This window comes from Mustela putorius, unplaced genomic scaffold (assembly GCF_011764305.1).
Source record: "Mustela putorius furo isolate JIRA1106 unplaced genomic scaffold, ASM1176430v1.1 tig00000083_pilon_pilon_pilon, whole genome shotgun sequence".
NCBI classification, from domain to species: Eukaryota; Metazoa; Chordata; class Mammalia; order Carnivora; family Mustelidae; genus Mustela; species Mustela putorius.
The window spans coordinates 39,478,424-39,503,462 of NW_025421273.1; the positions used below are offsets into that span (position 1 = coordinate 39,478,424).

A 25,039-nucleotide genomic window follows, 5' to 3' on the forward strand; every position below is an offset into this window, starting at 1 on the left:
GGAAATAGTTTCTATTTTCAAATAATACTGCCTTATGGTGTTTTCTTTCCATAAGCTTCACAATGATTTAAAAACAAAACAAAAAAAGTCTTCAATTACAGAAGTCACCTTAGTATTATGGTCAAGCATTAGGAAAAGCTGGCACATGTACAGCACTTAACATAATGACTGGCGGGTGCCTGGTGGCTCAGTGGGTTAGGCCTCTGCCTTCAGCTCAGGTCATGATCTCAAGGTTCTGGGATCGAGTCCCACATCGCGCTCTCTGCTCCACAGGGAGCCTGCTTCCTCCTCTCTCTCTCTGCTTGCCTCTCTGCCTACTTGTGATCTCTCTCTGTCAAATAAATAAAATCTTTAAAAAAAAAAAAAACATAATGACTGGCATGTATTAAACAATCAATTGCAATTTTATGGCTGTTTCTGCTCTTGATCTGACTGTGCTGTTACTATCACTACTTGAAAAGGCAAAGAAATGGTTATAAGCAAAATCAAGGATAAGTATCCACTGTTAATGTACATGAAAGCATATGGGCTTTTAGTTTTAATTTGGTTAAGGTGAGAAGACATAAAATAATTCCTCTTTGTTAAAGATTTTAAAAACTACCTGTGTTTCTCTGCTTTCTATATATCAAGAAATATATATATCAATAATATATATATTAATAAATATAGACCTTATTTATTTTATTGGGTATTTTGAAACTATGAAGTATCAGAAAATATCCAATGTTAAAGCTCATTACTATTTACAAAGGAAAATTTCCAAGTATTCTAATATAAGAACTGTTATAGTAAAACTTAGCTTCAAATCACTTAAATGATAAAATTCAGATATTTTATTTATTTTTAAGATCATTTCTTCGGGTATTTTATGGCTCCCATATGGTACACTCAAATTTGGGTATACATATGTGTGTGCGGTTTCTTGATATCACCTTAAATAAGGGGTACTATGTTTAATTCCATTACATCACTGCTTTAATTTTTATCAAATAATTTATCATTATCTAAATTCTAGGAGTTTTGTCATAAGTATTGACATATAAAACATTTAAAATTTTTTCATATTTTGCCCACTGTCCTAAATTTACGATTGTATAAAAGCCTACGAGTCATTAATAAAAAATGTTACAAAGAGGAGCACCTGGGTGGCTCAGTGGGTTAAGCCTCTGCCTTGGGCTTAGATCATGGTCTCAGGGTCCTAGGATCAAGCCTCACATCAGCCTCTCTGCTCTGCAGGGAGCCTGCTCCCCCGCCCCCCGCCTGCATCTCTGCTAACTTGTGATCTCTCTCTCTGTGAAATAAATAAATAAAATCTTTTAAAAAATGAAAAATGTTAAAGAAAAATATATTTTTATAAGTTAACACATTATCTGGATTCCAGAGTATAGCCTATCCCTATAGAAATGCAAAGCACAATGATCAATTTGTACCTCAGTCTAACAAGATGTACTATAAAATGCCTCATCACAGTTAGTGAACATTCTGACCATCTGGTTGGCCCTCTGCTATCAAGAGTCACAACAAGAACAACAACAACAAAAATCTCATGTTCAGCAAGCAATCAAGATGCAGATGCTACAGTATCATCCTTTCATTCATTCTATTGAGTGCTTATGGGATGTCGACATTAGAGTCATTCACTGTTCAAGCACTTGAAATGCATCACTGAACAAAACAGATTAAAAAGATTCTTGCCCTGCAGAGCTCATATAAACAGTATAATAAACAATAAATTGCATAGCAAACTGGAAGGTTCTAAGAGTCACTGAAAGGAAAGAGATGGAAAACTGTAAGTTGAATCGTACACACCAATCTGTGAGGGGATGGGAAAAGGTAACAATTTCAAATAGGATGGTTAAGGTGGGGCCTCATTGAGAAGATGACATTTGTGCAAAGACTTGAGAGCAGAGATGTCGGTTGCTATAGATGTTGGTGGCTATAGAAGAAAGTTCATCCAGGTAGAGGGGATATCCAGTTCAAGGGCTTTATGGCTAAGACAAACCTGGAATGTTTGCAGCACTCAAAGGAGATGATATAGGTTAACTATGATAAAAAAGGGGAATAGTAGAAGATAAATCAGAAAGTTACGGTCCTATTACAGTCATTACAGACCACCAACATGAGGGTCTATCCAACGAGGTAAGTTTTGTTTGCTTGTTTGTTTGTTTTTGTTTAATACTTAGAGTAAAAGAGATGCCTGGGTGGTTCATATTGGGCACCTTGCTCAGCCCGGAACCTGCTTCTCCCTCTACCTGCTGCTCCCCCTACTTGTGCTCTCTCTATCTCTGAACAAATAAATAAATAAAATCTAAAAAAAAAAAAAAGAAGAAGAAGAAGGAGGAGGAGGAGGAGGAAAAGAAGAAGATGAAGAAGAAAAAAAGAAAAAAGAAGAAAGAAAGAAAGAAAAGAAAGAAAGAAAGAAAGATCAATGGATGGATCTTGGGGCACCTGGGTGACTCAACTGTTTAAGCATCTGCCTTCAGCTCAAGTTGTGATCCTGGGGTCATGGGACTAAATCCTGAGTTGGGCTCCCTGCTCAGCACGGAGCCTGCTTCTTTCTCTCCTTCCAGCTCCTGCTCTCTTGCTATCTCTTTCACTGTCTCTTTCTATAAATCTCTCTCAAATAAATAAAATCATTTTTAAAGAGAAATAAAATTGATCTTTAAAAATTAAATGAAATTTAAATGAAAGAGGTATTCAGCCAAATATACTTTTATAGAGCACTATTAATATTTATGTGGAGTTGATGACTGAAGCCCAATCATATCCTGTGTGAAAGGTGAAAATTCAGGTAAATTGGAAGGGGAGGTGAATCATGAGAGACTATGGATTCTGAAAAACAATCTGAGGGGTCTGAAGTGGCAGGGGGGGTGGGAGGTTGGGGTACCAGGTGGTGGGTATTATAAAGGGCACGGATTGCATGGAGCACTGGGTGTGGTGAAAAAATAATGAATACTGTTTTTCTGAAAATAAATAAATTAATTAAAAAAATAAACCATCAAAAAAAAAAACCTCTTAGGATATTACCCTATATCCCTATATTCTCTCTCTCACTCCTTATATGAACACCTGAACTATAAATTTTGTGAAAGAACCTTCACTAGAAAGAAATTCCTGTAAAGAGAAAACAAAAAGCTATATATATATACCTCCATCCTCAGTGGAGCTGTCACAGCTTTATTTTATACAATCTCCATCTGTTTGTCTGGCTCAGTTCTGGGCACTGGTATGTTTAAAACAAGTGATACTGTTTGCTCAACAGATATCCATAGTCAGCAACCTCATTTCTATTTCTGTCTTCCATACTTGAGCCAGAGAACTTTGCTTAAGATAAAAAGATACCACTGTGATTTGCCTATTTTTTAAATCTATATAGAGTTCCCCAAAAGGGCATGTAAGAATATTATCCAAAAGTATTAGGAAGATAAAAGGGAGAAAGGAGGAAAGATTTCTTTCTTTAGGAGAATACATAAATCAATTACACAACAGTTCATAATGGGAAATAAAAACTTCTCTTTGGAACCACAAAACTAAGTACCTGTGTTTAAAAATAGCTATCCTTGTTAGACATTCTTCTATGGCATTCAGGAAAAACAAAAAGCAAAATTTTACCTCCTGATGTATTTTCATATGTATGTAACTTTAACAGATTGTTGTGGATCATATACATATTTCCTAATGTTTCCTAACATCATTATTTAGATTGGCTTAATCACTTCTTAAATTGATGATTTCCTAACTAACTGCATATTGCATACAGAGATTATCATCAAGTATGTATTAGACTTGTTTCTCCATATGAACTCTCAAATGCAGTTTTCATTATCTTTGTATTTATTTAATATCAGTTACTACAAAGTTTTGCCCAGCCTGGTCCCATCCTCAAGTTATATGGGCATTACTCTATTTAGTCATTCAATATATTTTGTAAACATCTTATAATAATTTCCACAATAGTTGTGGAATACAGCAGTGCAAATGATGATATAACACTTGTGCTAATGAAGCTTAAAATATATACAACAAAAGGATATAACACATAAAATTAAGAATAATCACCTACTTTTGAAATTAAATATTAGAAAGATATACTACATGCCATGCAGGTGTATCTAGGAAAGTAAACTTATTCTGGGAAATTTCTATGAAGTTTCCCAAAAGAGGGAGCATTTCAATTGAGAACCGAAATATAAAATTGCATAGGGGATTAAAAGAAGTAATTTACAGGTTACATACACTAGCATATGTAGAAAAATGAAGTAGATCATTGGGCCTATCCAGAGAGATAAGATTATTATTATTTTTTTTTGTATTTAGAATAAAAGAGCAGGCAGAGGTTATATACTATATAATTCAAACTATAACACACTCTGGAAAAGGGAAAAGTATAGAGACAGTTAAAACATCAGTGGTTGCTAGAGGTTGGGAAGGTGAACAAATCGAATACAAAGGATTTTTAGAGCAGTGAAACAACTCTGTATGATGTTACAATGGTGGATATATGTCATTATACATTTGTCCAAACCCATAGAATGTATAAGACCTAGAGGGAACCATAAAGTAAGCTACAAACTCTTCGGTTATAATGATGCATCAAGGTTGGTTCATCCTCTGGTGAGGATGTTAACAATCAGAAAGGCTATGCATGTGCAGGAGCAGGGGTATATGGGAAACCCCTGTATCTTCCACTCAGTTTTGCTGTGAATCTAAAGCAGCTCTAAAAAATAGTCTACAATCAAACAAAATGTCGAGGACAAGGTCATAAGAAAAGGAAAAATAGAACGAGTTTTATTATAGGAAGCTGTAAGTATTAATAAGTACTTTAGACTCTAAGGGAAATGGGAAAACATAATGTAGTTTAATTTGCCTGGAGACATGCACAGTCTTTTACATTACTCTGAGAGCAGAGTAAGGAATGGCTTGGAACTGTTGAAAAAAGAGAACGTGAGTGAAAATCAGTTTTAAGAGGCTGTCATACCAGACAGGGAGAAAAATGAAGGCTAAAGACACTGGAATTAGATTAATAAATAGATTTGTGAGATAACCAGGAGGAAAACACGCGCGCGCGCACACACACACACACATTCAGAATTTAGTGACAAAAGGGAGGTACGAGGAATAGAGTCAAAGACAGCGGCTAGGATTTGGGCACTTACACCAGGGCTAAGGCTGGTGGCATTTGTCAAGCTCTGAGGACAGAAAAGAAGTGTTCATGAGCTACTTGTTAACGTTTAGCATTGATCATTAGGAATCTGTACAGCATACTAGCAAACAAAGAATCATGGAGAGGTTCTGAAATTGAAAATTATAAGAAGTATTTCAACAAAAGCTTTGTTCTAGAGGAAGCAGCTCTGAACTAGGTATCTGGATGAACCAATGGTATCTCATGACTTTATACAAATAATTTAATTTCACGAAATAGTACTTTTCTTATCCTGAGAAAATACATGGATAAACACAAAATTGAATCTTCTTTTTCCTGCTCTCAAGCTAAGGTTGAATCATTTCATCTACATTATCTACTTCTGTTACTTGATTGATCTATAGTTAAAAATTGAGGAAATAATATAGAACATAGTGACTTTAGTTAATAATCCTGTATTGTATATTTAACAGTTACTGAGAGTTCTCATCACAAGGAAAAGACATGTGTATTGTGTGGTGATCAATGTTTATCAGATTTATGATGGTGATCATTTTATAATATATATAAATATTGAATAATTATGTCATACACCTGAAACAAATATATGTAAATTATATGTCCAGAAAAAAAAAAAGATAAGAAAGTAAGAATATGATTTAGGCTTCATCTTTCATATGAAACACAGTTGAACATAGTTGATGTCTGAACGTAGTTTAGAAAAGGATTCTGAGGGGCGCCTGGGTGGCTCAGTGGGTTATGCCACTGCCTTCGGCTCAGGTCATGATCTCAGGGTCCTTGGATCGAGTCCCGCATCGGGCTCTTTGCTTGGCAGGGAGCCTGCTTCCCTTCCTCTCCCTCTGCCTGCCTCTCTGCTTACTTGTGATCTCTCTCTGTCAAATAAATACATAAAATCTTTAAAAAAAAAAAGAAAAAATGAAAAGGATTCTGAAACTATGTCCCTACATAACAGAAGTCTCCTGATTCTCTCTCAGTATGAAGGAAGTGGTAGGGCTTGAGTCCATCATTTGCAATCTGGGGACAAGATTTTATGTTTCCATTTCTGTATATTTATGATCCATTTGCGAGTCCTTATATAAATACAAACACATATAACCAAATAAAGAACAACCTAATGTTTAAGAGGGAACATTCAGGAAACTGAAGAACACCAAGGCTATTTTGATCTGTCACCAAGGTTACAAGACATTATAAAGACAAGTGTTTTCTAACAATAATCTTGAATGTATTTAAAGAAACCTTTCCATTACAGCACAATTTTATTTCTCCAAAACTCACATCATAAAGAAAGATGAGACAGATTGCTCCATTTGTAACAGAAGAGTCTTTTCAGACTGCACCAGTGTATTTGTTATCAATGATCTTTTTTTTTTTTTAATGTATGCCAAAACCACCTGCAAAACGACATGGAATAGAACAGAATCATTAGTTATTATGTTACAATACCTTCTTAAAGATTATTTTTTAATTAAGTGAAGCAATGTATGAAACTACTACACATAACAGAAATAAGGTTCATTTGCATAGCATTTTAAGAATTAACAGGTCTGTATAATCTGAATCTCCAAACCTTAAATGAAATTGTCAGAGTCTTTACATGTATGATGCTTGTGTAAGAGGTTTTATTATAAAGCAGTTTTTGTTCACTCAATCACATATGGAAAAAGTGAGTCACATATGCAATTCTGTGTAAGAAGAAAGGGCTTATTTCCATATGTAAACTATACATATAATACAGAGAACATCTGATTTCACTCTCTAGAAAGAAATGAAGTTCTTAGGTTTGTGTAGAAATTTTTAAAATGTTCTTTTCAACTTTTGCTTCTTTTTTATTTTTTTTTTCCTTGAAGAGGGTTGTGATTTTTGTTTTGTTTTGTTTTGCAGTGAACATGGCATTTAAAAAATTTTTTTTTGTTCAGATTTTTGCTTAAATTCTAGTTAGTTAACATAAAGTGTAGTATTGGTTTAGAGACTAGAATTTAATGATTCGTCACTTACATACAACACCCTGTGCTCATCACAACAAGTTATCTTCTTAATACCTGATACCCATTGTGATTCAAGCTATTTTTACCCCATGTCAATGGTGTTGGGTTGTGTTTTTTCTAGGTGTCAGCCTCCTGATATATAATTTGCACCTATAATTTCTGCTTTTTTAAAAGTCTCTCAAATAATTTTTAAAAATATTTCACTTATTTATTTATTTATTTGTTTTCACAGAGAGAGACACAGTGAGAGAGGGAACATAAGCAGGGGGAGGCGGAGAGGGATCTCAGAACCTTGGGATCATGACCTGAGTAAAGGCAGATGCTTAAAGACTGAGCCACCTAGGTGCTCTCTCTCAAATAACTTTAATAATTTCACCTTATAGAATTCCTTATCTCTGACTCTTCTTCTTTTACACAACTTAACCAGCCTTTCTTTCATCTACACCCTCTACTTCCCAACTATTAGGAAACCTTTTTTTGGTCTCTGAATTTTTCACTCAGGTCTCTCTCCTAGTTTCAGCACATTTTCTTTTTCAGCTAATTAGTAGGATTAAGAGCTTGGTTGGCTCAAAGATGTGTTCAAGTTAACCTATACAGAAGATAATCATGATCACTTTCCCCAAGTCATTTCTCTTTTCATATCCTCAATTTTTGTGCCATAATCCTAGATGTCATCCTTGACTATATATGCAAAGCTGGGACAAATCAACAGCTGACTCTTGAATAGTAGGTTTGAACTGCTCAGTTCCACTTAGATGCAGATTTTTTTCCCAATAAATACAATACAGCATTGCAAACACATTTTTTATTATTATTTTCTTCTGTCTAGCTTACTTTATTGTAAAAAAAAACAGTATATAATACATAGCATACAAACTATGCTTTAAGCAACTGTTTATGTTATCAGTAAGGCTTCCTGTCAACAGCTATCAGTGGTTAAGATTTTTGGAGAGTCAGTAACATGTAGATTGTTGACTGTAAGGGTTCGTCCCTAATAAGACCTTTGTAATCTTACTTTACCTGCTTTGCCCCATCCTAGTTCCCACCACTGTCTTCTTTGGCCTAGATTATTGTGACAGAATTTTAATTGATTTTCTATTTTCTAGTCTAATCTCCAATAACCCAGTCTCCAAAGAGCAACCTGAGTCCTTTTCATACAGACAAAGTTTGAGGTCTGTCCCCTCCTTAAATTCCTTCTTAAAGTTTAAATTACTACTTATATTTTAAACTATATGCCCCCAAACTTATAAATTTTCCAGTTTCTAAGCCTCTGGCCTATATTTACTTCTCAATATCATCTCTTGCCACCAGCACCATTTTCTCCCCCATCAAACCTTACATACATAACACTTTAAATTTCAGCTCTCATTCCACCATGTTAAAATTTATAATTATGTAGTAAAATATGGTTGCTAAGAAACTTACTCTAATCACTGGATCTTACTTCAAAGGTTGCTCCCACCCTCTAGAACACTTTTACACACACTCCCCTACTTGTTTAGTTGGCCAAATCATCTTTGTCCTTCCCTACTGTGCATTTTATGACTTTTTTTTTTTAACAAGGATTTTTTTTTAAGATTTTATTTATTTGACAGAGAGAGATCACAAGTAGGCAGAGAGGCAGGCAGAGAGGAAGTGAAGCAGGCCCTCTGCTGAGCAGAGACCTCAGAGTGATCAATCTCAAGACCCTGAGATCAGACCTAACCTGAAATCAAGAGTCAGAGTCTTAATGAAATGCACCATCTAGTTACCCTAGGTTATTTCTGAAGTCAAAGACATTTTCCTGAAATTTGGTCAAAGATGAATAGCTATTCACTGAACTCCTAACCTTTATATTGATGATGAGATATGAAGGGGCTACAATTAAATTCTTAAAGGTAGACTAATTAAAGATACAGTAAACTATCGATGAAGAATACAGGCTCTGGAGCAGACTTCCAGAACAGATTCTCTCCTTCATCTATACCTACTGCCCCAGAGTGTGGTCCATAGACCTTGGGGACTCCTAATAATCTTTTAGTCTTTGACAACTGTCTCATCCTTGGGCATATGTCTTTTTAATATTTTGTGTGACAAAATGGGAAGTATATATTCAGAAATTTCTTATATACACCAAAGTATGATAAAAGCTCAAGGAAAACCACTTACATGATAGCTTGTTTTGTGAGTTGAATAATTTTTTTTCCAAAGAAAACCATTTTTACTTGGAAAAATGACAAAACAGATAATTTATGAATACTCACACTGGGCTACTATACAAACAGATTCTCAGATTCTTGAAAATGAATGATGTATCTTCAAGTAAAACAAGAAAAAACTAGTTGTCGTCAATGGTAAAATTTGAGTTTTCTTGTAAAAATTAGAATTTTGGAAGATTTTCATCTGCCACTATGCACTTGACAGCTTCCCAACACTTGAAGATTTATTGATGAGATTGGTGGTGATATTATCAAAATTGGTCCATTAAAAAACACAATAATTGGGCGCCTGGGTGGCTTAGTGGGTTAAGCCGCTGCCTTCGGCTGGGGTCATGATCTCAGGGTCCTGGAATTGAGTCCCACATCGGGCTCTCTGCTCAGTGGGGAGCCTGCTTCTCTCTCTCTCTCTCTCTCTGCCTGCCTTTCCATCTATTTGTGATTTCTCTCTGTCAAATAAATAAATAAAATCTTTTAAAAAAACACAATAATGAAAGAAGTTGACTATTGAAAGATCTTTATAACTTAGTGATTCCATATTTTTCAAATAATCAAAGCATAGACTACAACATCAGACATGAGTATAAGATTCATTGAAAGTACAATAAAAACATGGATTTTAAAATAATGGAATATAGAAGTTGATATGCCTTATCTTCAACATTACAACTAACTAACATTTAAGAAATTAACATTTGGTAAGTTCCTCCATAGTATTAAAGAAAGATATATAAAACTATCTAGAAAGACTAATAATATCCTTCTCCTTTTTTAACCTCATCTATATCATGAGTTCATTTTTTTAATGTACTCAACAAAAATTATGTATAACAGATTGAATGAAGAAGTGGATAGAAGAATACATCAATCTTCTTTTTAGCCAGATTTTTTTTTTCCCTCTAAAGCTTATAGCACCCAGTATTCCCCAGTGGTCTTCCATCCAACTATTAGCCAGGCTTGACCCTGTTTAGCTTTCTAGGTCAGTGGAGATCAGACCTCTTCAGGGCAGTATGGCCATAAACCTAAGCCAGATATTAAAGAGATCTGAAAAATGTCAAAACAATGCCCCTCTTTTTAATATTGTTTTTGATTTCTTAAAAGATATATTTTGGCTAAACATAATTTGTGTTTTAAGCTATTGTCTAAAAAGTATTATTAAAATTTGTCAATTTTAGCTTCTAATAGATTAAGCATAAATTGATTAACAAACACAAACAAACCTTTTTAGGGTCCTTAAGAGTATGTAGAATTATTCAGAGGAAAAAAAAGTCTAAGAGCCACTGATGCAAACCATCTGATCTATATATAGAGTTAACAATATTATCTATATCATGTAAGGATTAATGAGTAGATAAATGTAATACTTTAAGTAGATGAACTAAAGTATAGGAGTTAGACATAACATTGAGGCACCTCATAGAACAAATTTCATAAACAACTGTTAAAATACTAAAAAAAAATTTTTAGACAGACCCTATCAGATATCAAGACTTATTATAAAACTATTGTTATTCAAACAACATAAGATTAAAGGAAGTAGAACAATTGTATCAATATTACAGAAGAGACACTCCACAAAGAAACACACACATAAAGAGTCATCTCATATATGACAAAAATAACACTTCATTGCAGCAAGAGATAGATAAATTTTTCAAAATATGGTGCCAAGACAATTGGATCAAAAAAGGATCAAAAGGAATTCTTGTCCCTACCTCACACTCTAGAAAAAATAAAATTCATATATATTATAGAGCTAGATGTGTATTACTAAAAATAAAGCTAAAAAATAAATGGATTATAATATGATTTGATTATGTAAGTTTATTCTAAACAGGATGGAAAATCTCTAAAGATGAAAAAAATGATTCTATTAAAAGTTAATTACTATTATCACTAACACAGTAACATGGATTATTCTCATAAGTATACCTTAAGTAAAAGAATTCTGATGCAAAATACACATTTTATGTGATTTTACTCATATAGTGTTCAAAAAAAGTCAAAAATGTAGCACTTGGGTGGGTCAGTCAGTTAAGCTACCAACTCTTGGTTTCAGCTCAGATCATGATCTTTGGTGGTAAATTAGAGCCCTGCCTCAGGCTCTGTGCTCAGCTGGGAGGCCATTTGAGATTCTTTTCCCCTCCCACTCCTTCCCCTTCTGCACCACGCCCCCCAACACACACTTTCTCTCTCCCTAAAATAAATTAAAAAAAAAAAAAGTCAAACTAATCCATAGTTCTGGAACTCAAGATTATGTTTACCTTTGGTAAGTGTGGCATAGAAGAAATGATATAGAGGCATTCTGGAGTTATGGTATTGTTTTGTTTCTTGATCTGGTTGCTAGTCATGTAAGTATGCTCAATTCTTTAAAATGAATCATATATGCTTCTGATTTGTGAATTTTTATTACATATACTTTAATAATTTTAGTAAAAATGATACCCTAAAATATTGACTTTTAGGAGAGTATAGGAAGTTAATAAAGAATATGTGGCATTATAAGTATCTGAATTTAAATGTATAAATACATAAAGAATAAATGAAAATAAGAAATTATAACATGGTATTGGTTTCAACTTAGATATTCAAGATATTGAGTATAAAACTACTGGGGGATTTGTTTTTGACACAGTGCTTATGTTCTGGACAACAAGACTTACCAGAATCTTAATTTTATGTAGTATATACTTAAGGTGTTTTATGAATTTTTCAAATGCTGATAATGTGTTTATAGAGATTTTGTTCTGCTATTAAAATAGCTAATATCAAATAGCTTTAAGGAATTTTAAATTTTGATTGATGGATAGGTGTTTTGACAACATTACTGATTAATATCTAGGAATCGAATGCCAGATGCATACAAATAAAACAATTTCAATTTTAATTTTAGTTATCTAATTTGTTTTAACATAACACGTTAAAACTAAACATTTAGATACAATTTAGACACATATATGTATGGACACATACAATATAAAATGGTATATGGCGTAACCATGTTTATATGTCATCATGATAAACACTCTATGTTCCTTTTTGAACAAGAGCTACATGGAACTGAACAAAACCAGATTATTCATTCTAGAGAAGGACATCAAAGAAGTGAAACAAAATATTTATGTTTTTTTTTTTTTAAAGATTTATTTGACAGACAGAAATCACAAGTAGAGAGAGAGGAGGAAGCAGGCTTCCCACTGAGCAGAGAGCCTGATGCGGGGCTCGATCCCTGAGACCCTGGGATCAGGACCTGAGCTGAAGGCAGAGGCTTTAACCCACTGAGCCACCGAGGCACCCCCAAAATATTTATCTTAAAGCTGTAGTTCCAAGCCTCAAAACGAGCTTGAGTCAACTATCCTGAATTATGTCTCAGGTTCTGTTGGCTTTAAGTAGTTAGACTTAAACACCCAGATTATACCTCCTCTCTAATCCAAGCCTTACTTTGAAACCATACCACCCCCTTCTGGAAAGGAGAAAAAAAAAAAAAAGCTAATAAAATAAATAAATAGCTAATAAAATAAATTTAAAAAATACAGAAGAGGACATTTGTCATAGTACCTGTGAAGGGACTGGTTAGAGTACATGTCCAGTGTCCAGTGACACTGAGAAAGTGAAGTACAGTGGTCCTCAATCCTGTTTTTTTAAATTTCTCCATCCACTTGAAAGAAAGAGAAAATTTTAAAGGGGAAAGAATAATGGCCCGGTGTTCCATGAAAAAGCACCTTGTGAAACTAATCATTGAAAATGAGAGATCTTGGGCGCCTGGGTGGCTCAGTGGGTTAAGCCGCTGCCTTCGGCTCAGGTCATGATCTCAGGGTGCTGGGATCGAGTCCCGCATCGGGCTCTCTGCTCAGCAGGGAGCCTGCTTCCCTTCCTCTCTCTCTGCCTGCCTCTCTGCCTACTTGTGATCTCTCTCTGTCAAATAAATAAATAAAATCTTTAAAAAAAAAAAAAAAAAAAAAGAAAATGAGAGATCCAGAAGAAAGCAGATGAAATAAAGAGATCCTATCTCTCATATGAAAAAATAAATGGGCCTACCCCACACTTCTTAAAGATTTATTTGTTTGAGAGGAAAAGAGAGAGTGAGCAGGGGCATGGGCAGAGGGAAGGAAACACACTTCCTCTCTGAGCTGGGAGCCCCAAGTGGGGCTTGATCTCAGGACCCTGAGACCATGACATGAGTTGAAATCAAGAGTTGGATGCTTAACTGTCTAAGCTACCCAATCACCCCTCTCATTTCTAGCTCTAAGAGTAAGAGGTACAAAAGAGAGATGAAATAAAAATTTACATGTCGTGACTTTTAACTTTTAACTGTTTGAACTCCTGAGAACTTTTACTAGTAGGAACTTTGGCAAATTGATCAAAGAAGTTTGGCTTGCTCACTCAGTAGCATGGACTAAAAAAGTGGCAGAGGCTGTGGCATCCTCATTTCCCCAAACATCTCATTTCTCATTTTTAATTACTTTAAAACTAATGGTGGTGGTAATAGGGTAGGGAAGGGGGCTATTAATTTGTGAAATTAATTATATAAATAAAAGAGTTTAAGTAACATGAATGTTATGAAATTATTTAAGACAAATGTATTAAAAGCATTAACTAAATAGAATATGTACTTATGTATAAAAGCTTGATGTAGCTATCAAATGTAAGTGATATGTAAGTGATAAACATAAAGTACATATTGAGTTGTAAAAGCCAAGTTAGGTTTAAGACATTTAATCTATCATGTAAAACAGGATTCCGAGAAAAAATTCAAGGCATAAAGACCTAAAGGGGAAAATGCATTACTTTCCCCCAAATACCTATCTAGCATAAAAATGAAATCTTTTCAAAGAGAGAGCAAATAATCCTTTCATAAAATTATATTATTCTAAATATTCTCATCCCTCCCCAGAAAAAGGTCAATAAATGAATACTAAAGTTTTGAAATGTTTTTAATGGTGGTAAATCTGGATAGGGCTTTTTTGGTATGTTCTGAAAAGGTAGGCAGGAAAGAGACCAAGTGAATCTATTTAACCTCTGAAGAGCATAGCTTGTGGCTGCAGATGGAAAAAGGAAGTGGAAGATATGGAAAGTTAATCAGTGAAGAGCTCTTCTGTAAATAACAAGCATTTATTCCAAAACCCAGTTGTTTTTATTTATCCAGTGTTTTTGTTGTTGTTGTTGTAGCTACATGATCTGTCCTTAGAAGTCAAAATGAGTGTCTAGAGGATGTTTGCCAATATTTCCACTTAGAAAATAAAGCATACTGGGTGGTTCGATTGGTTAAACAACTGCCTTTGTCTCAGGTCATGATCTCAAGGTCCTGAGATCAAGCCCCGTCAGGCTCCCTTCTCAGTGGGGAGTCAGCTTCTCCCTCTCTCTCTGCCCCTCCTCCTGTTCCTTCTCTTTTTTTTTTCTCAGGTGCTCTCTCTCTCTCTAATAAATAAAATCTTTAAAAAAAAAAATAAAGCAAGCTGGACTTAGTAAATGTTTCTATTTCTAAAAGAAACCAATGGAAAATATTTGGACTGTTAATGATTTTCAAGTCAGTCCCCTATCGAATCTGTATGCACCATTCTCAGTAACACATCAGCCAAATGGAACATGTGATTACCAAGTTCCTGTGAAAAGCATATCCAAAATATTTTGCTCATGTTTGTGACAGCTTTGAATCTATAAAAGTACACAGAGATTCCAGAACATTGAAACTTCTTTAAATAATATAATATTTAAATATTCACTTTAGAACAATTTGAATAAATTAAACCCTATTCAAAAAGTTTTATAAGGGATCAAAATAGAAAGAGGCATTAAACAGGAATAAAAATATTTATAAATGACAATGTAAGTCATTTTAAGCCATGATGAAGTAAAATATTTCTGTAGGCATGTGATAAAGAAGAAGAAAAGAAACTATATAAATATTGAAAATAGAATATTTTTAGAAAAATAAATTTTAAGTAAAAATTATCTAATTTTTAAATAATGAAGAGACTTAAGAAAATTATTAAACTACTAAGATGCAAGCATTTTTGTATATATATATGTTGTCATATACAAACACAAACATATATACATACATAAATATCCATGACACTTTCAAGTAAAGGTGCATACCACATTTCTGCTTTATTCTATTCATTAGGAGTCATTAAAGCCAATCCACACTCAAGGGGAGGGAATTATATTTCTACATTTTTTAAAGAGAAATATTAAAGTATTTGCGGATGTGTTTTAAAGTCACCTTAGGAAAGAAAGAGAAGTAAGCAAGCTTCCTACAGCCCTGGTGACAATAATGGTGAATAATCCACATGCAATGTGGAAAACTACAATATTATTGAAACGAAATCAGGTATTTTCTGTGAGAATTGACTATGTTATTCTATTTTTATAAATCTACTCCATTTTTAAAGAACTAATATGTAAAGATTTATATAACATATATACATAACACCTTATGCAGAGAAAATATTGGTAATTGAAAGAAATGAGGTAAGGTGCAGCAAGTTCTGATCACACTATTTTAGTTAGACCTCCCTCCCTCCACTATTTTAGTTAGACCTTCCTCCCTCCCACCATTTTTTTTTTTTCCATGTGAAATACTGGGTTTATTCTGTCCTTTAGGAAGACTAAAGTAGCCTGGCTTGTTTTTCTGCCCCCACCCTAAACTCCCTGACACCCTGGTTTCTGTGGACCAGGCACCTGACACTTCTCTTCCTTGCTCCTCTTGTACCTCTGAGGTCTGGTTCCTCAGAGCTCAGGAATGCTCACTGCTGAGGGAGCACGGTCAGAGCCTGAGGAATCACAGAGGGCCTGGACTCATCACCAGACCCCAGGATCACAGAGTCAGAGATGCTGGGACAAGGCTCCGACGGGCCGGGTGACTCTGGTGGGGCTGGGAGCAGGGCTGGATGGCTTTTGCTGCAGTGAGCTGCAAGGCTGTCTGGCTTCTCAAACGCTTGCCGCAAAACTCACAGGGGAAGCACAGAGTAGCGTCTGTCTCCAGTGTGCTTGCGCTGGTGCAGTTCAGGGAAGCCTTCTGGCGGCAGGTGAAGTAGATACCCAGGTAGATACCTAAAAGAAATGATAGATTAAGCCATGCAAATACGTACAACAGATTTCTCAAGTTAAGAGTCAGTGTTCTCCAAAGCTAGAATGTTTGGTGGGTTCAAAGAAGCGTAAGTAGGGAGATAGAACTGGAAAAGAGGAAATGACAGTGAAAATGGTATAAAACAAAAATCTGAGGAGTAATGGTTTATGTATTGTGTGGGGAGAGTAGGGAGAACAGAAGTCATACATAATATTAGACCAGAATCCGAGTGAGTGGAAAAAAAAAAAAAAAAGGAGAGAGAGATTTCAGATAAAATGGGAACCTCCTTAACAATTGGCAGCTCAGGAACACCCGGGAGGCTCAGTTGGTTAAGCGTCTGCCTTCAGCTCAGGTCATGATCTCAAGATCCTGGGATCCAGTCCTGCATTGGGATCTTTGCTCAGGAGGGATCCTGCTTCTCCTTCTGCCTGCCTCTCCCCCTGCTTGTGCTCTCTCTCTCTCTCTCTTTCTATTTCTGGCAAATAAATAAATAAAGTCTTTTAATTTAAAAAAAAATTGTAGCACAAACAGGATAATGTAACCTGATTAATATTTTAAAGATCACTCTTGCTATTGTAAAGAGAAAATATTTTAGGATACCAAGAGAGAAGCACAGAGAACAGTTGGGGTACTATTGTCATACTGTAGGTAAAAAATGTCTTTGATTAAGAAGTAGTAAAAAGTGGTTGTATTTTAGAGAGCTTTCTAAACAAATTTGCCAGTAAAATGTTGCAAGGTATGAAAGTGGAAATTCAAGGATGACTGAAGGCATTTGGGTCTAACAACTTAAAGAGTAGAGTTGCCATATACTAAACTGGAGAAAATAAGGGAAACTTATGCAGAGAGTCAAAATTTCTATTTGGGGACACTAAGTAAGAAATGATTATTAGATGCAAAATTGTAGATATCAGCAGACTACCTAGCTAAATGGGCCTATAATTTATAGAGGAGAGTCTTAGTCCAGAAGAAAAAAAAAATGGAGCTATTATAATCTAGCTGGTCTGAAAAAACCTGGGACTAGATGAAATACGAGAATGGATGTATATAAAAGAGAGAAATCTTTGGAACTCAGTTTAAAACTTACAGCTGTGGATGAAGAACTATCCACAACAGTCATTGAGAGAGTTAAGTAGGAAACCAAGGGATTTAAGTTAGCCTAGAGGCCAAGTGAAAAACAAATAAACAAACAAACACACCACACACAATAAGGAAGACTTGGTCAAATGGTACACATAATTTGAGAACGAAGCAATTGACAATTTGACATTGGCTTCTCTGTTATGGTGGAAGCCAAAGTATTATTGGAGTGTATGCAAGAGAGAAAGGAAGCAAAGTGAATGACAGTATGATTAGCTGGGCTAAGAAATAGACATATTAGATTACTGTTTCCTACACCATAGAATGAACGAGTCCTCCATGGTGTGATTTTGAGAGAAGCTTTTAAGTGAAGAAAAATGTAGAGTATTGTGAATATTTTCATCTTTTCTGGTTAGAGAACAGAGTAGCAAAATAAAAAAAAAAAAGTTGTACATATATATTTAATTTTTTGTATTTGTATGCTAATAGAGAATGGTTGAAAGATTATGTAAAACTTACCATTTGTAGTCTCAGGATAAGGATGACAGGGTAGTAGAGGAGAGGAGATAATTGACTTTTGGTTTGTTTAATTTACTTTTATGTTTTCTGGTTGATTTTATGGACTCTACTTTGCTCTTCTAGGTTCAAATTGAATCTAATATAGAATAAGTGCACAGGTAAAATACCATAAGAGATCATTTGTGGTTTTTTTTGATTATTCATTCAGCCCACAGATATTTAGTTGGCCAGACAATATACTAGGGAAACACTCTTTGTTGTGAACATGGCAAATGCAGTTCCTGTCTCTCACCCTGGCTACACAGTAGAATTGAACAATCCTGTTTCAAAGCAATTGAAATGAACCCTTGAGGTTGATGTCTGGGCATCTGCATTTTTAAAGCTCACTCAGCAATACTGTTGCAGGGTGGTTGTTCAAAGAAATGTTTTAGATTTTGTGAATATGCCTAACCTGTAAAAGTAATATTTTGGAGAAAACTAGCATGCTGTCCCATGACCTTATTCCACCTCACTCAGATAAGTGAATAACTCACCTTCAATGCTTATCTTGACATATTCTTTTTTAAAATAATCAATATATATTTTTGTGTACTTTTTTATTGTACTAAAATATACATAATATTTACCATTCTAACCATCCTAGTTGTAAATACATAACTGATATACTTTTAAAGGAAGAAAAAATTTGTGGACTACCAATAACTATATACCAGTTTCTGTGTGCAATAATGACATCAAACTAAAAGTTAACAGTCTTCAAAAAAACTCTACTGTTTTCAAGGTTTTTTGGTTGTTGTTTTGTTTGTTTGTTTTGGTCAATTGTGGGTTTTTGTGGAGTAAGGGGCAGTATGTGTACCTTGCTCTCTGTTTACTTATAAATAAATTGCATAAAATCACACTGATACTACTAATTGTATCAGTATACAGCATGGAAGTGTATTACCTTTAGATTTTGGTAAAGTACATTGGTAAGAAAACAACCACAAGTTACCAAAAAAATGGACCAAGCATTCATCATCTCTCAGGTCTCATATTTGCAAGGGTCCATATGGCTCATCATCCTGAAATTGTCCCTTCTGTTGATTTATTTATTGTTTACAAATAAGCACACTTAAGCCAAGAGAGATAAGGTAAAATAGAAGTCTCACCTACATAATAGAACCAAGACTAATTTATAGGTTTGTGAATACTGTGTTCTTTCCTCTGCTTACATAAGCCCCTAAAAAAATCCCTGTATATATCTGCAAATCAATGCAAAACCAACAGAATTAAACAGTTTCAGCCAAGCTATTCATTTTTCACCCCTTCTGTTGTCCTTCCTTCTCTACTTGCTTTCCTTTTTGTCTTCTCACTTTTTTTCTCTCCCTCTTTTCTTTCCTTACTATGTTACAATTCTGTATTTGGTTTTCTTTAACTTATTTTCACAGCAAGACTGCCTTTGGCTGCCAGCCAACCTTTACTTTCTATGAGCAAGACAAGTGCTGTTTGTTATGTGTAATGTTGCTGTTTTCTGTTCTTGAAAAAGTCAAACTGAGAGTATATTCAGCCAGCATTTTTTCCAGCTCATTTGGACAGAGATGTTTCTTCCTCAGATTTCCTTTAAAAAGTGGTTTCCAGCAAGCTCAGCCTCTGGATCGCAACTGGACTTTGAATGTTATGATTGAATCTGGCTTTCCAGTTCAGATATGTACTAATTTAATCAGCTGACCTCTCACCTTCCTGCCTCATTTTCTAAAAACAATTAACTGTGGGCAGCCATTTCATCCTCAAGAGCTTCCAATCCCCTGTGGCATGTTACCCACATAGAATACATCCAAACAAAACCAAATCCATACGATCAAATAATGCTTATAAAATCTATGAGATTTTACTAACAAATTAATATTTGGAAAACACAAGTTATAATTAATGGCAATGGCCTGATAGTTACTGACTTCACACTAATTTAATGGAAAGACAGGAGTGGTTTTACTTTTTAAACCTACTGTTTTGAGTATCTAACAATGAAAGTGGTACCCATAACCTCCTGTAAAACAAAAATAAAAAGGTAAAATAATAAACATGAGATGAATGCAACAATGCATAGGATTTCTGTTAATGACTTCCTTGGATATTTATAGATATAATAAGCATTAACAAAATGTATATATACAATAATTAATTATATATACATTATAATTGTATATGTAATACACATTAATGGGTGCATACACACACATGCATGTACATCATCTTTCAATTAAAAAGGTTATAATTTGTGCTTTTCCCATAATCTTTCTTACCCTCCATAAATAGGCCCAAGTAAGCATTTTCTCAAAACTGAACCTAAATATTATAACTCTTGCTATTTTTAAGTATTCAGCAAATCTGAACTATTTTTTCAATATCTCCTAAGATTTTGTGTTTCTGTGTCCTAGCCACATTTTTAACTCCAGTGTTCTTTGATATGCCTGAGTATTTCCTAATATTTTTTTTAATATTAAATTTAAATTTCTGCTCTCAGTTTGTTTGATAATGAAAAAGTATGTGTTTTACTTTATATCCTTGAAATTAATGATATTTCTCTAGGTTTCCACATAAGATGTTGTCCAGATATACACTTAACTTTTCTTCTTGACTTTAAAGAGTATGTTTATATAAATTTTAATTTTGATGTATTAGAAGAGGTCAACTTTAAGTGTAAATTAGTTGGATTAAATGCTGGATGTTTGCATAGAAAGGATTCGCTCTCCCAACACATGAGGCACAAATTAATTCAGAATGTTAGCTTACCTTTGAGCATAAGTGAGCTACAATTGAATATAAAATCCCTAATTCAATTTTAACCTGGGTGTTTTAGACTCAAATCCATTTCCTCGCTGTACTTGAAAAGTACACTGAAGAAGATTTGAAAACAGAATCAAAGTCAAGTGCAAATTCTTTCTGAAATGAAAGGTCTTATTTCCATAATTAACTTGATTGTTTACAAAAATTTATATAAACACAGGAAAGTTTTCAGAGCCTTTGAAATTTCAGCCTGTATGAGTAGGTAGGCAAATGGATAGAAGAATGGAATGTTGATTGAATTATTAGTTAATATTTTAAAAATCACCTACAATCTGACCTTGTTTTTTTCTATATACCTTTGTTTTAAACTTTTCCCTCAATTGTACAGATTAGATATTGAAAAGGTTTAGATGGGGTGCCTCAGTGGATCAATCATTTAAGTGACCAATTCTTGATTTTGGCCCAGGTCATGAACTCAGGATCTTGGGATTTAGCCCCATGTCAGGGCTATGCTCAGAGGGGAGTCTGCTTCTCTCTCACTCCCTCTTCCTCACCCCCATAACTCATGTTCATTCTCAACCTCTCTCTCTCTCTCTAAAATAAATAAATATATTTTTTAAAAGTTTAGATTTTATTTTTAATCTAGTAACTAGGATATCAAAACAATCTCTTGTGGGTTTGTTTCTAGACTTTAAAAATTTAAACAAATGGATGAATTCAATTTAGGCATCTGCTCATATGCATTTCTTCAGTACACTTAAGCATAAAATAATGTCACATTTTATTATATTTATAAAGCAAATTTGATTTAATCAATGGCTACCTTCCAGGATTAATAGGATATATAACCTCATCCATTGTGACATATGAATTTCTTCTCTTTGACAAGAAGAGGAAAAACAAAGGAAGGGGAGAGGAGGAGAAAGGAAGGAGTAAATTAAAGAACAAACAAACCAAGGGAACTGGGTAATGAACTTTGACCTTCATTTTACTGTGGATAATTTCAAGACATTGTCCAACAGTAGCTTTATTGAAATGTGGCTTGATTAGATTTTAGTCTCCCCAAAGTCCCTATCACCATGCCAAAAAACAACCTAAAACATATTTTTGTTTGTTTACTATACAAAATCAGTTTCAGGAAAATTAAATCTCTTCTCTTTCCAACTTTGTCTCCAGTGATGAATATCTCCGGGGAAAAAATAAAATGTCACTACTCTTTATGATCTACTTGAAATTGGTGGTTCTTTTGCCCATGACAGCTATGACCTCCATGCCAAGTCACTAAACAATTACTATGGTTTGCAAGACCTAAGTCCTTATTTGCTCCTGTCAGAGATCTCAGAGATCCTTTAAACTTGAGGAATTCTGTGGGAGGAAGCAGAGGAATCTGACACTCCTGTAACATGCTATCCCTACATTTATCTAATTTTGGAGAACTAAATTCTCCTGTTACATTGAAACATTCACCTCACCTCAACCTTTCTCAGGTTCCAGGTTATGAGCTAAGACTCTAGGAGTGTTGAATAAACAAATCAACTTGCCAGTTAAAGGCCAGGGAACTTTATGAGAGAAAAAGAAGTTAGTTCTAGGAACACAGGTCTTTGTCCATGGATAGTTATTAAATTCAGCACAATACATGCTACACAGATAGTACTCTATTCTTAACATTTCTTATGTGATTTTTTTGTTTTGTTTTGTTTTTATTTTGTTTTGTTTTGTTTCTAGAGAGGTAAGGAGAGAACTTACTCTCAAAAAGAAATAGGTCCTGTAAGAAATCTCCATCACTGTGTGTAATTCTTTCTTCCAATAATGAGAATGACATCTTTTTTTTATACATTTCAATGTACTGAACAGAAAGTAAACTAACCCAACATCTTTAGTCAGTAGAAGGAAATGACACTACAGTGATATATAATTTAATTTAATTCTTTTTTAATAAAGATTTTATTTATTTATTTGACAAAAAGAGCCAGCCAGAGAGGGAACACAAGCAGGAGAAGTGGGAGAGGAAGAAGCAGACTTCCTGCTGAGCATGGAGACCAATGTGGGGCTAGATCCCATTGACCTGAGCTGAAGGCAGACACTTAAGGACTGAGCCACCCAAGTGCCCCTAAAGTCTATAATTTTTAATAAATGAGCTCTCATTTACTTTTTATTAGCCATAATTAAAAACATATATGAACATTCATTTCTTCTATATTTTTCAAAATTTAGTTTTAGATGAAATGTATTTAAATGTATTTTAGACATTTAAAAAGTATTTAATGAAATACTGTAAGTATTTTCTTAGTAAATTCACTGATAGCTCTTATGATAAATAATCTGGCTAAAATTCATTTTAGTGAAGCAAGACAATAAATTTTAATTTTATGAGCCTATGTCACTTTGACCGAAGTACCAAATGTTATAGTAATTTATTTAGTTCATTGGATTTGGCTTTAGATTGGTTTCGTCTGGGGATGCCTGGGTGGCTCAGTTGTTAGCATTTGCCTTCAGCTCAGGTCATGATCAGTTGTGGAATCAAACCCCATATTGGGCTCCCTGCTCAGCAGGAAGCCTGATTCTCCCTCTCCCAATCTTCCTGCTTGTGTTCCCTCTCTCATTGTGCCACTGTCTGTCAAATAAATAAATAAAATATCTTAAAAAAAATAGTTTTGTCTGCTAAAAGGCAAACAAACTAAAAACACACAAAAAAATCAAATATCAATCAATCTTTCTAAAAATGAAGATATTCTTAAAATTTAACTCATTAGTTTAAAAAAAAATGTAAGAGAATTCCACAATGGGTCAGACACTTTATACGTAATTTTGGAAGATTTTTTTTTCCCCCAAGTAGGGAATTTCAAATCTACTTTGTGTTCTACTATCAATGGAGCAGATATGTAGTCTCCCAGAGAAATCACACTGATGAGTACAAATTTAACTTTGATATTTAAATTTTAGCCTACTTTGTAACCAAGGAATCAATGGTGAACGCTTTCACTTATCCCAGATTTAAATAGTCATAGTATCCAAACTCCAAAACAGATTACTTAATTGAATGAGAGAGTTACTAACTTTTTTGTTGGGGAGAATCTTTGCCTTTATGATGAGAAAAATTTGCTAAAATCTGATCCTATGATCAATAAGAAATTCAATTACTCCATATAATATTTTGCTTTGTTTTAGCAAGCAAGATTTTTTTTGTGAATTTATTAAATTTTTATTTTTTATAAACATATATTTTTATCCCCAGGGGTACAGGTCTGTGAATCACCAGGTTTACACACTTCACAGCACTCACCAAAGCACATATCCTCCCCAATGTCCATAATCCCACCCCCTTCCCCCAAACCCCCTCCCCCCAGCAACCCTCAGTTTGTTTTGTGAGATTAAGAGTCACTTATGGTTTGTAAAGTTAATCTTTCATAAAAGCATATACCGTTCTGCCAAGTTTCTTCTGAGAATTTTGAGATCTCAAAATGATTTTGATTAAGTTAGACTAGAAATGTCCTCTCCTCAGTAGATGGGACCTTATTTCAATTTTCAGTATTATACTATCAAATTGAGTCTTCTTATGAGAATGTTTCTCAGTGAAATTTTATTTTTAGTTTTACAGATACACAAATGCAGCATGAGATCTAGAATTAAATTTGCTCACATTTGTGAATTTATTTTTAAAAATTTTATTAGATGAACATTATAGGATTAAAGTTTTCCTTATTTGCTTAGGTTAGAACATGAATCTATTCATAATTAAAGTATAATGTATACACATTAATATAAGGCAAGACACCCCTCGAATCATCTCTGAAAAATAAAAAATAAGTCATCTTTTATTTAATTCCTTACAAAGTATTTCATGTTAACAACATGCTATCAGTTTATTTCATATAAATTTTTTGAAAGATGTATTAATTTGAAGTTATTTTGATCAAAGCTAATATTGGGTACTACAGAGGTCTTCTGTTAAAATCCCATTAAAAGAAACGATGAACAAGACTATCCCACAATTGTTACTGCTGGGCATGATCTAACAATTTTCATTATCTGTTGCCACTGTAAGTCAGTCTACATGTGCTTTGGTGAGTGCTGTGAAGTGTGTAAACCTGGTGATTCACAGACCTGTACCACTGGGGATAAAAATACATGTTTATAAAAAATAAAAAATTATATTAAAAAATAATAATAAAAAAAAATACATATATTTAAAGGAAATAGAGTTTAGTCTTTATGGAGTAGCTTGCAACAAGCCACAACAATCACAACTAGAAAAGCT

At 34.2% G+C, this 25,039-nt stretch overlaps 1 pseudogene; it reads right to left on the minus strand.

Moving 5' to 3' along the window:
* Window positions 1-25,039, minus strand: part of LOC101680886 — a 100,208-nt pseudogene that overhangs the window by 69,948 nt on the left and 5,221 nt on the right.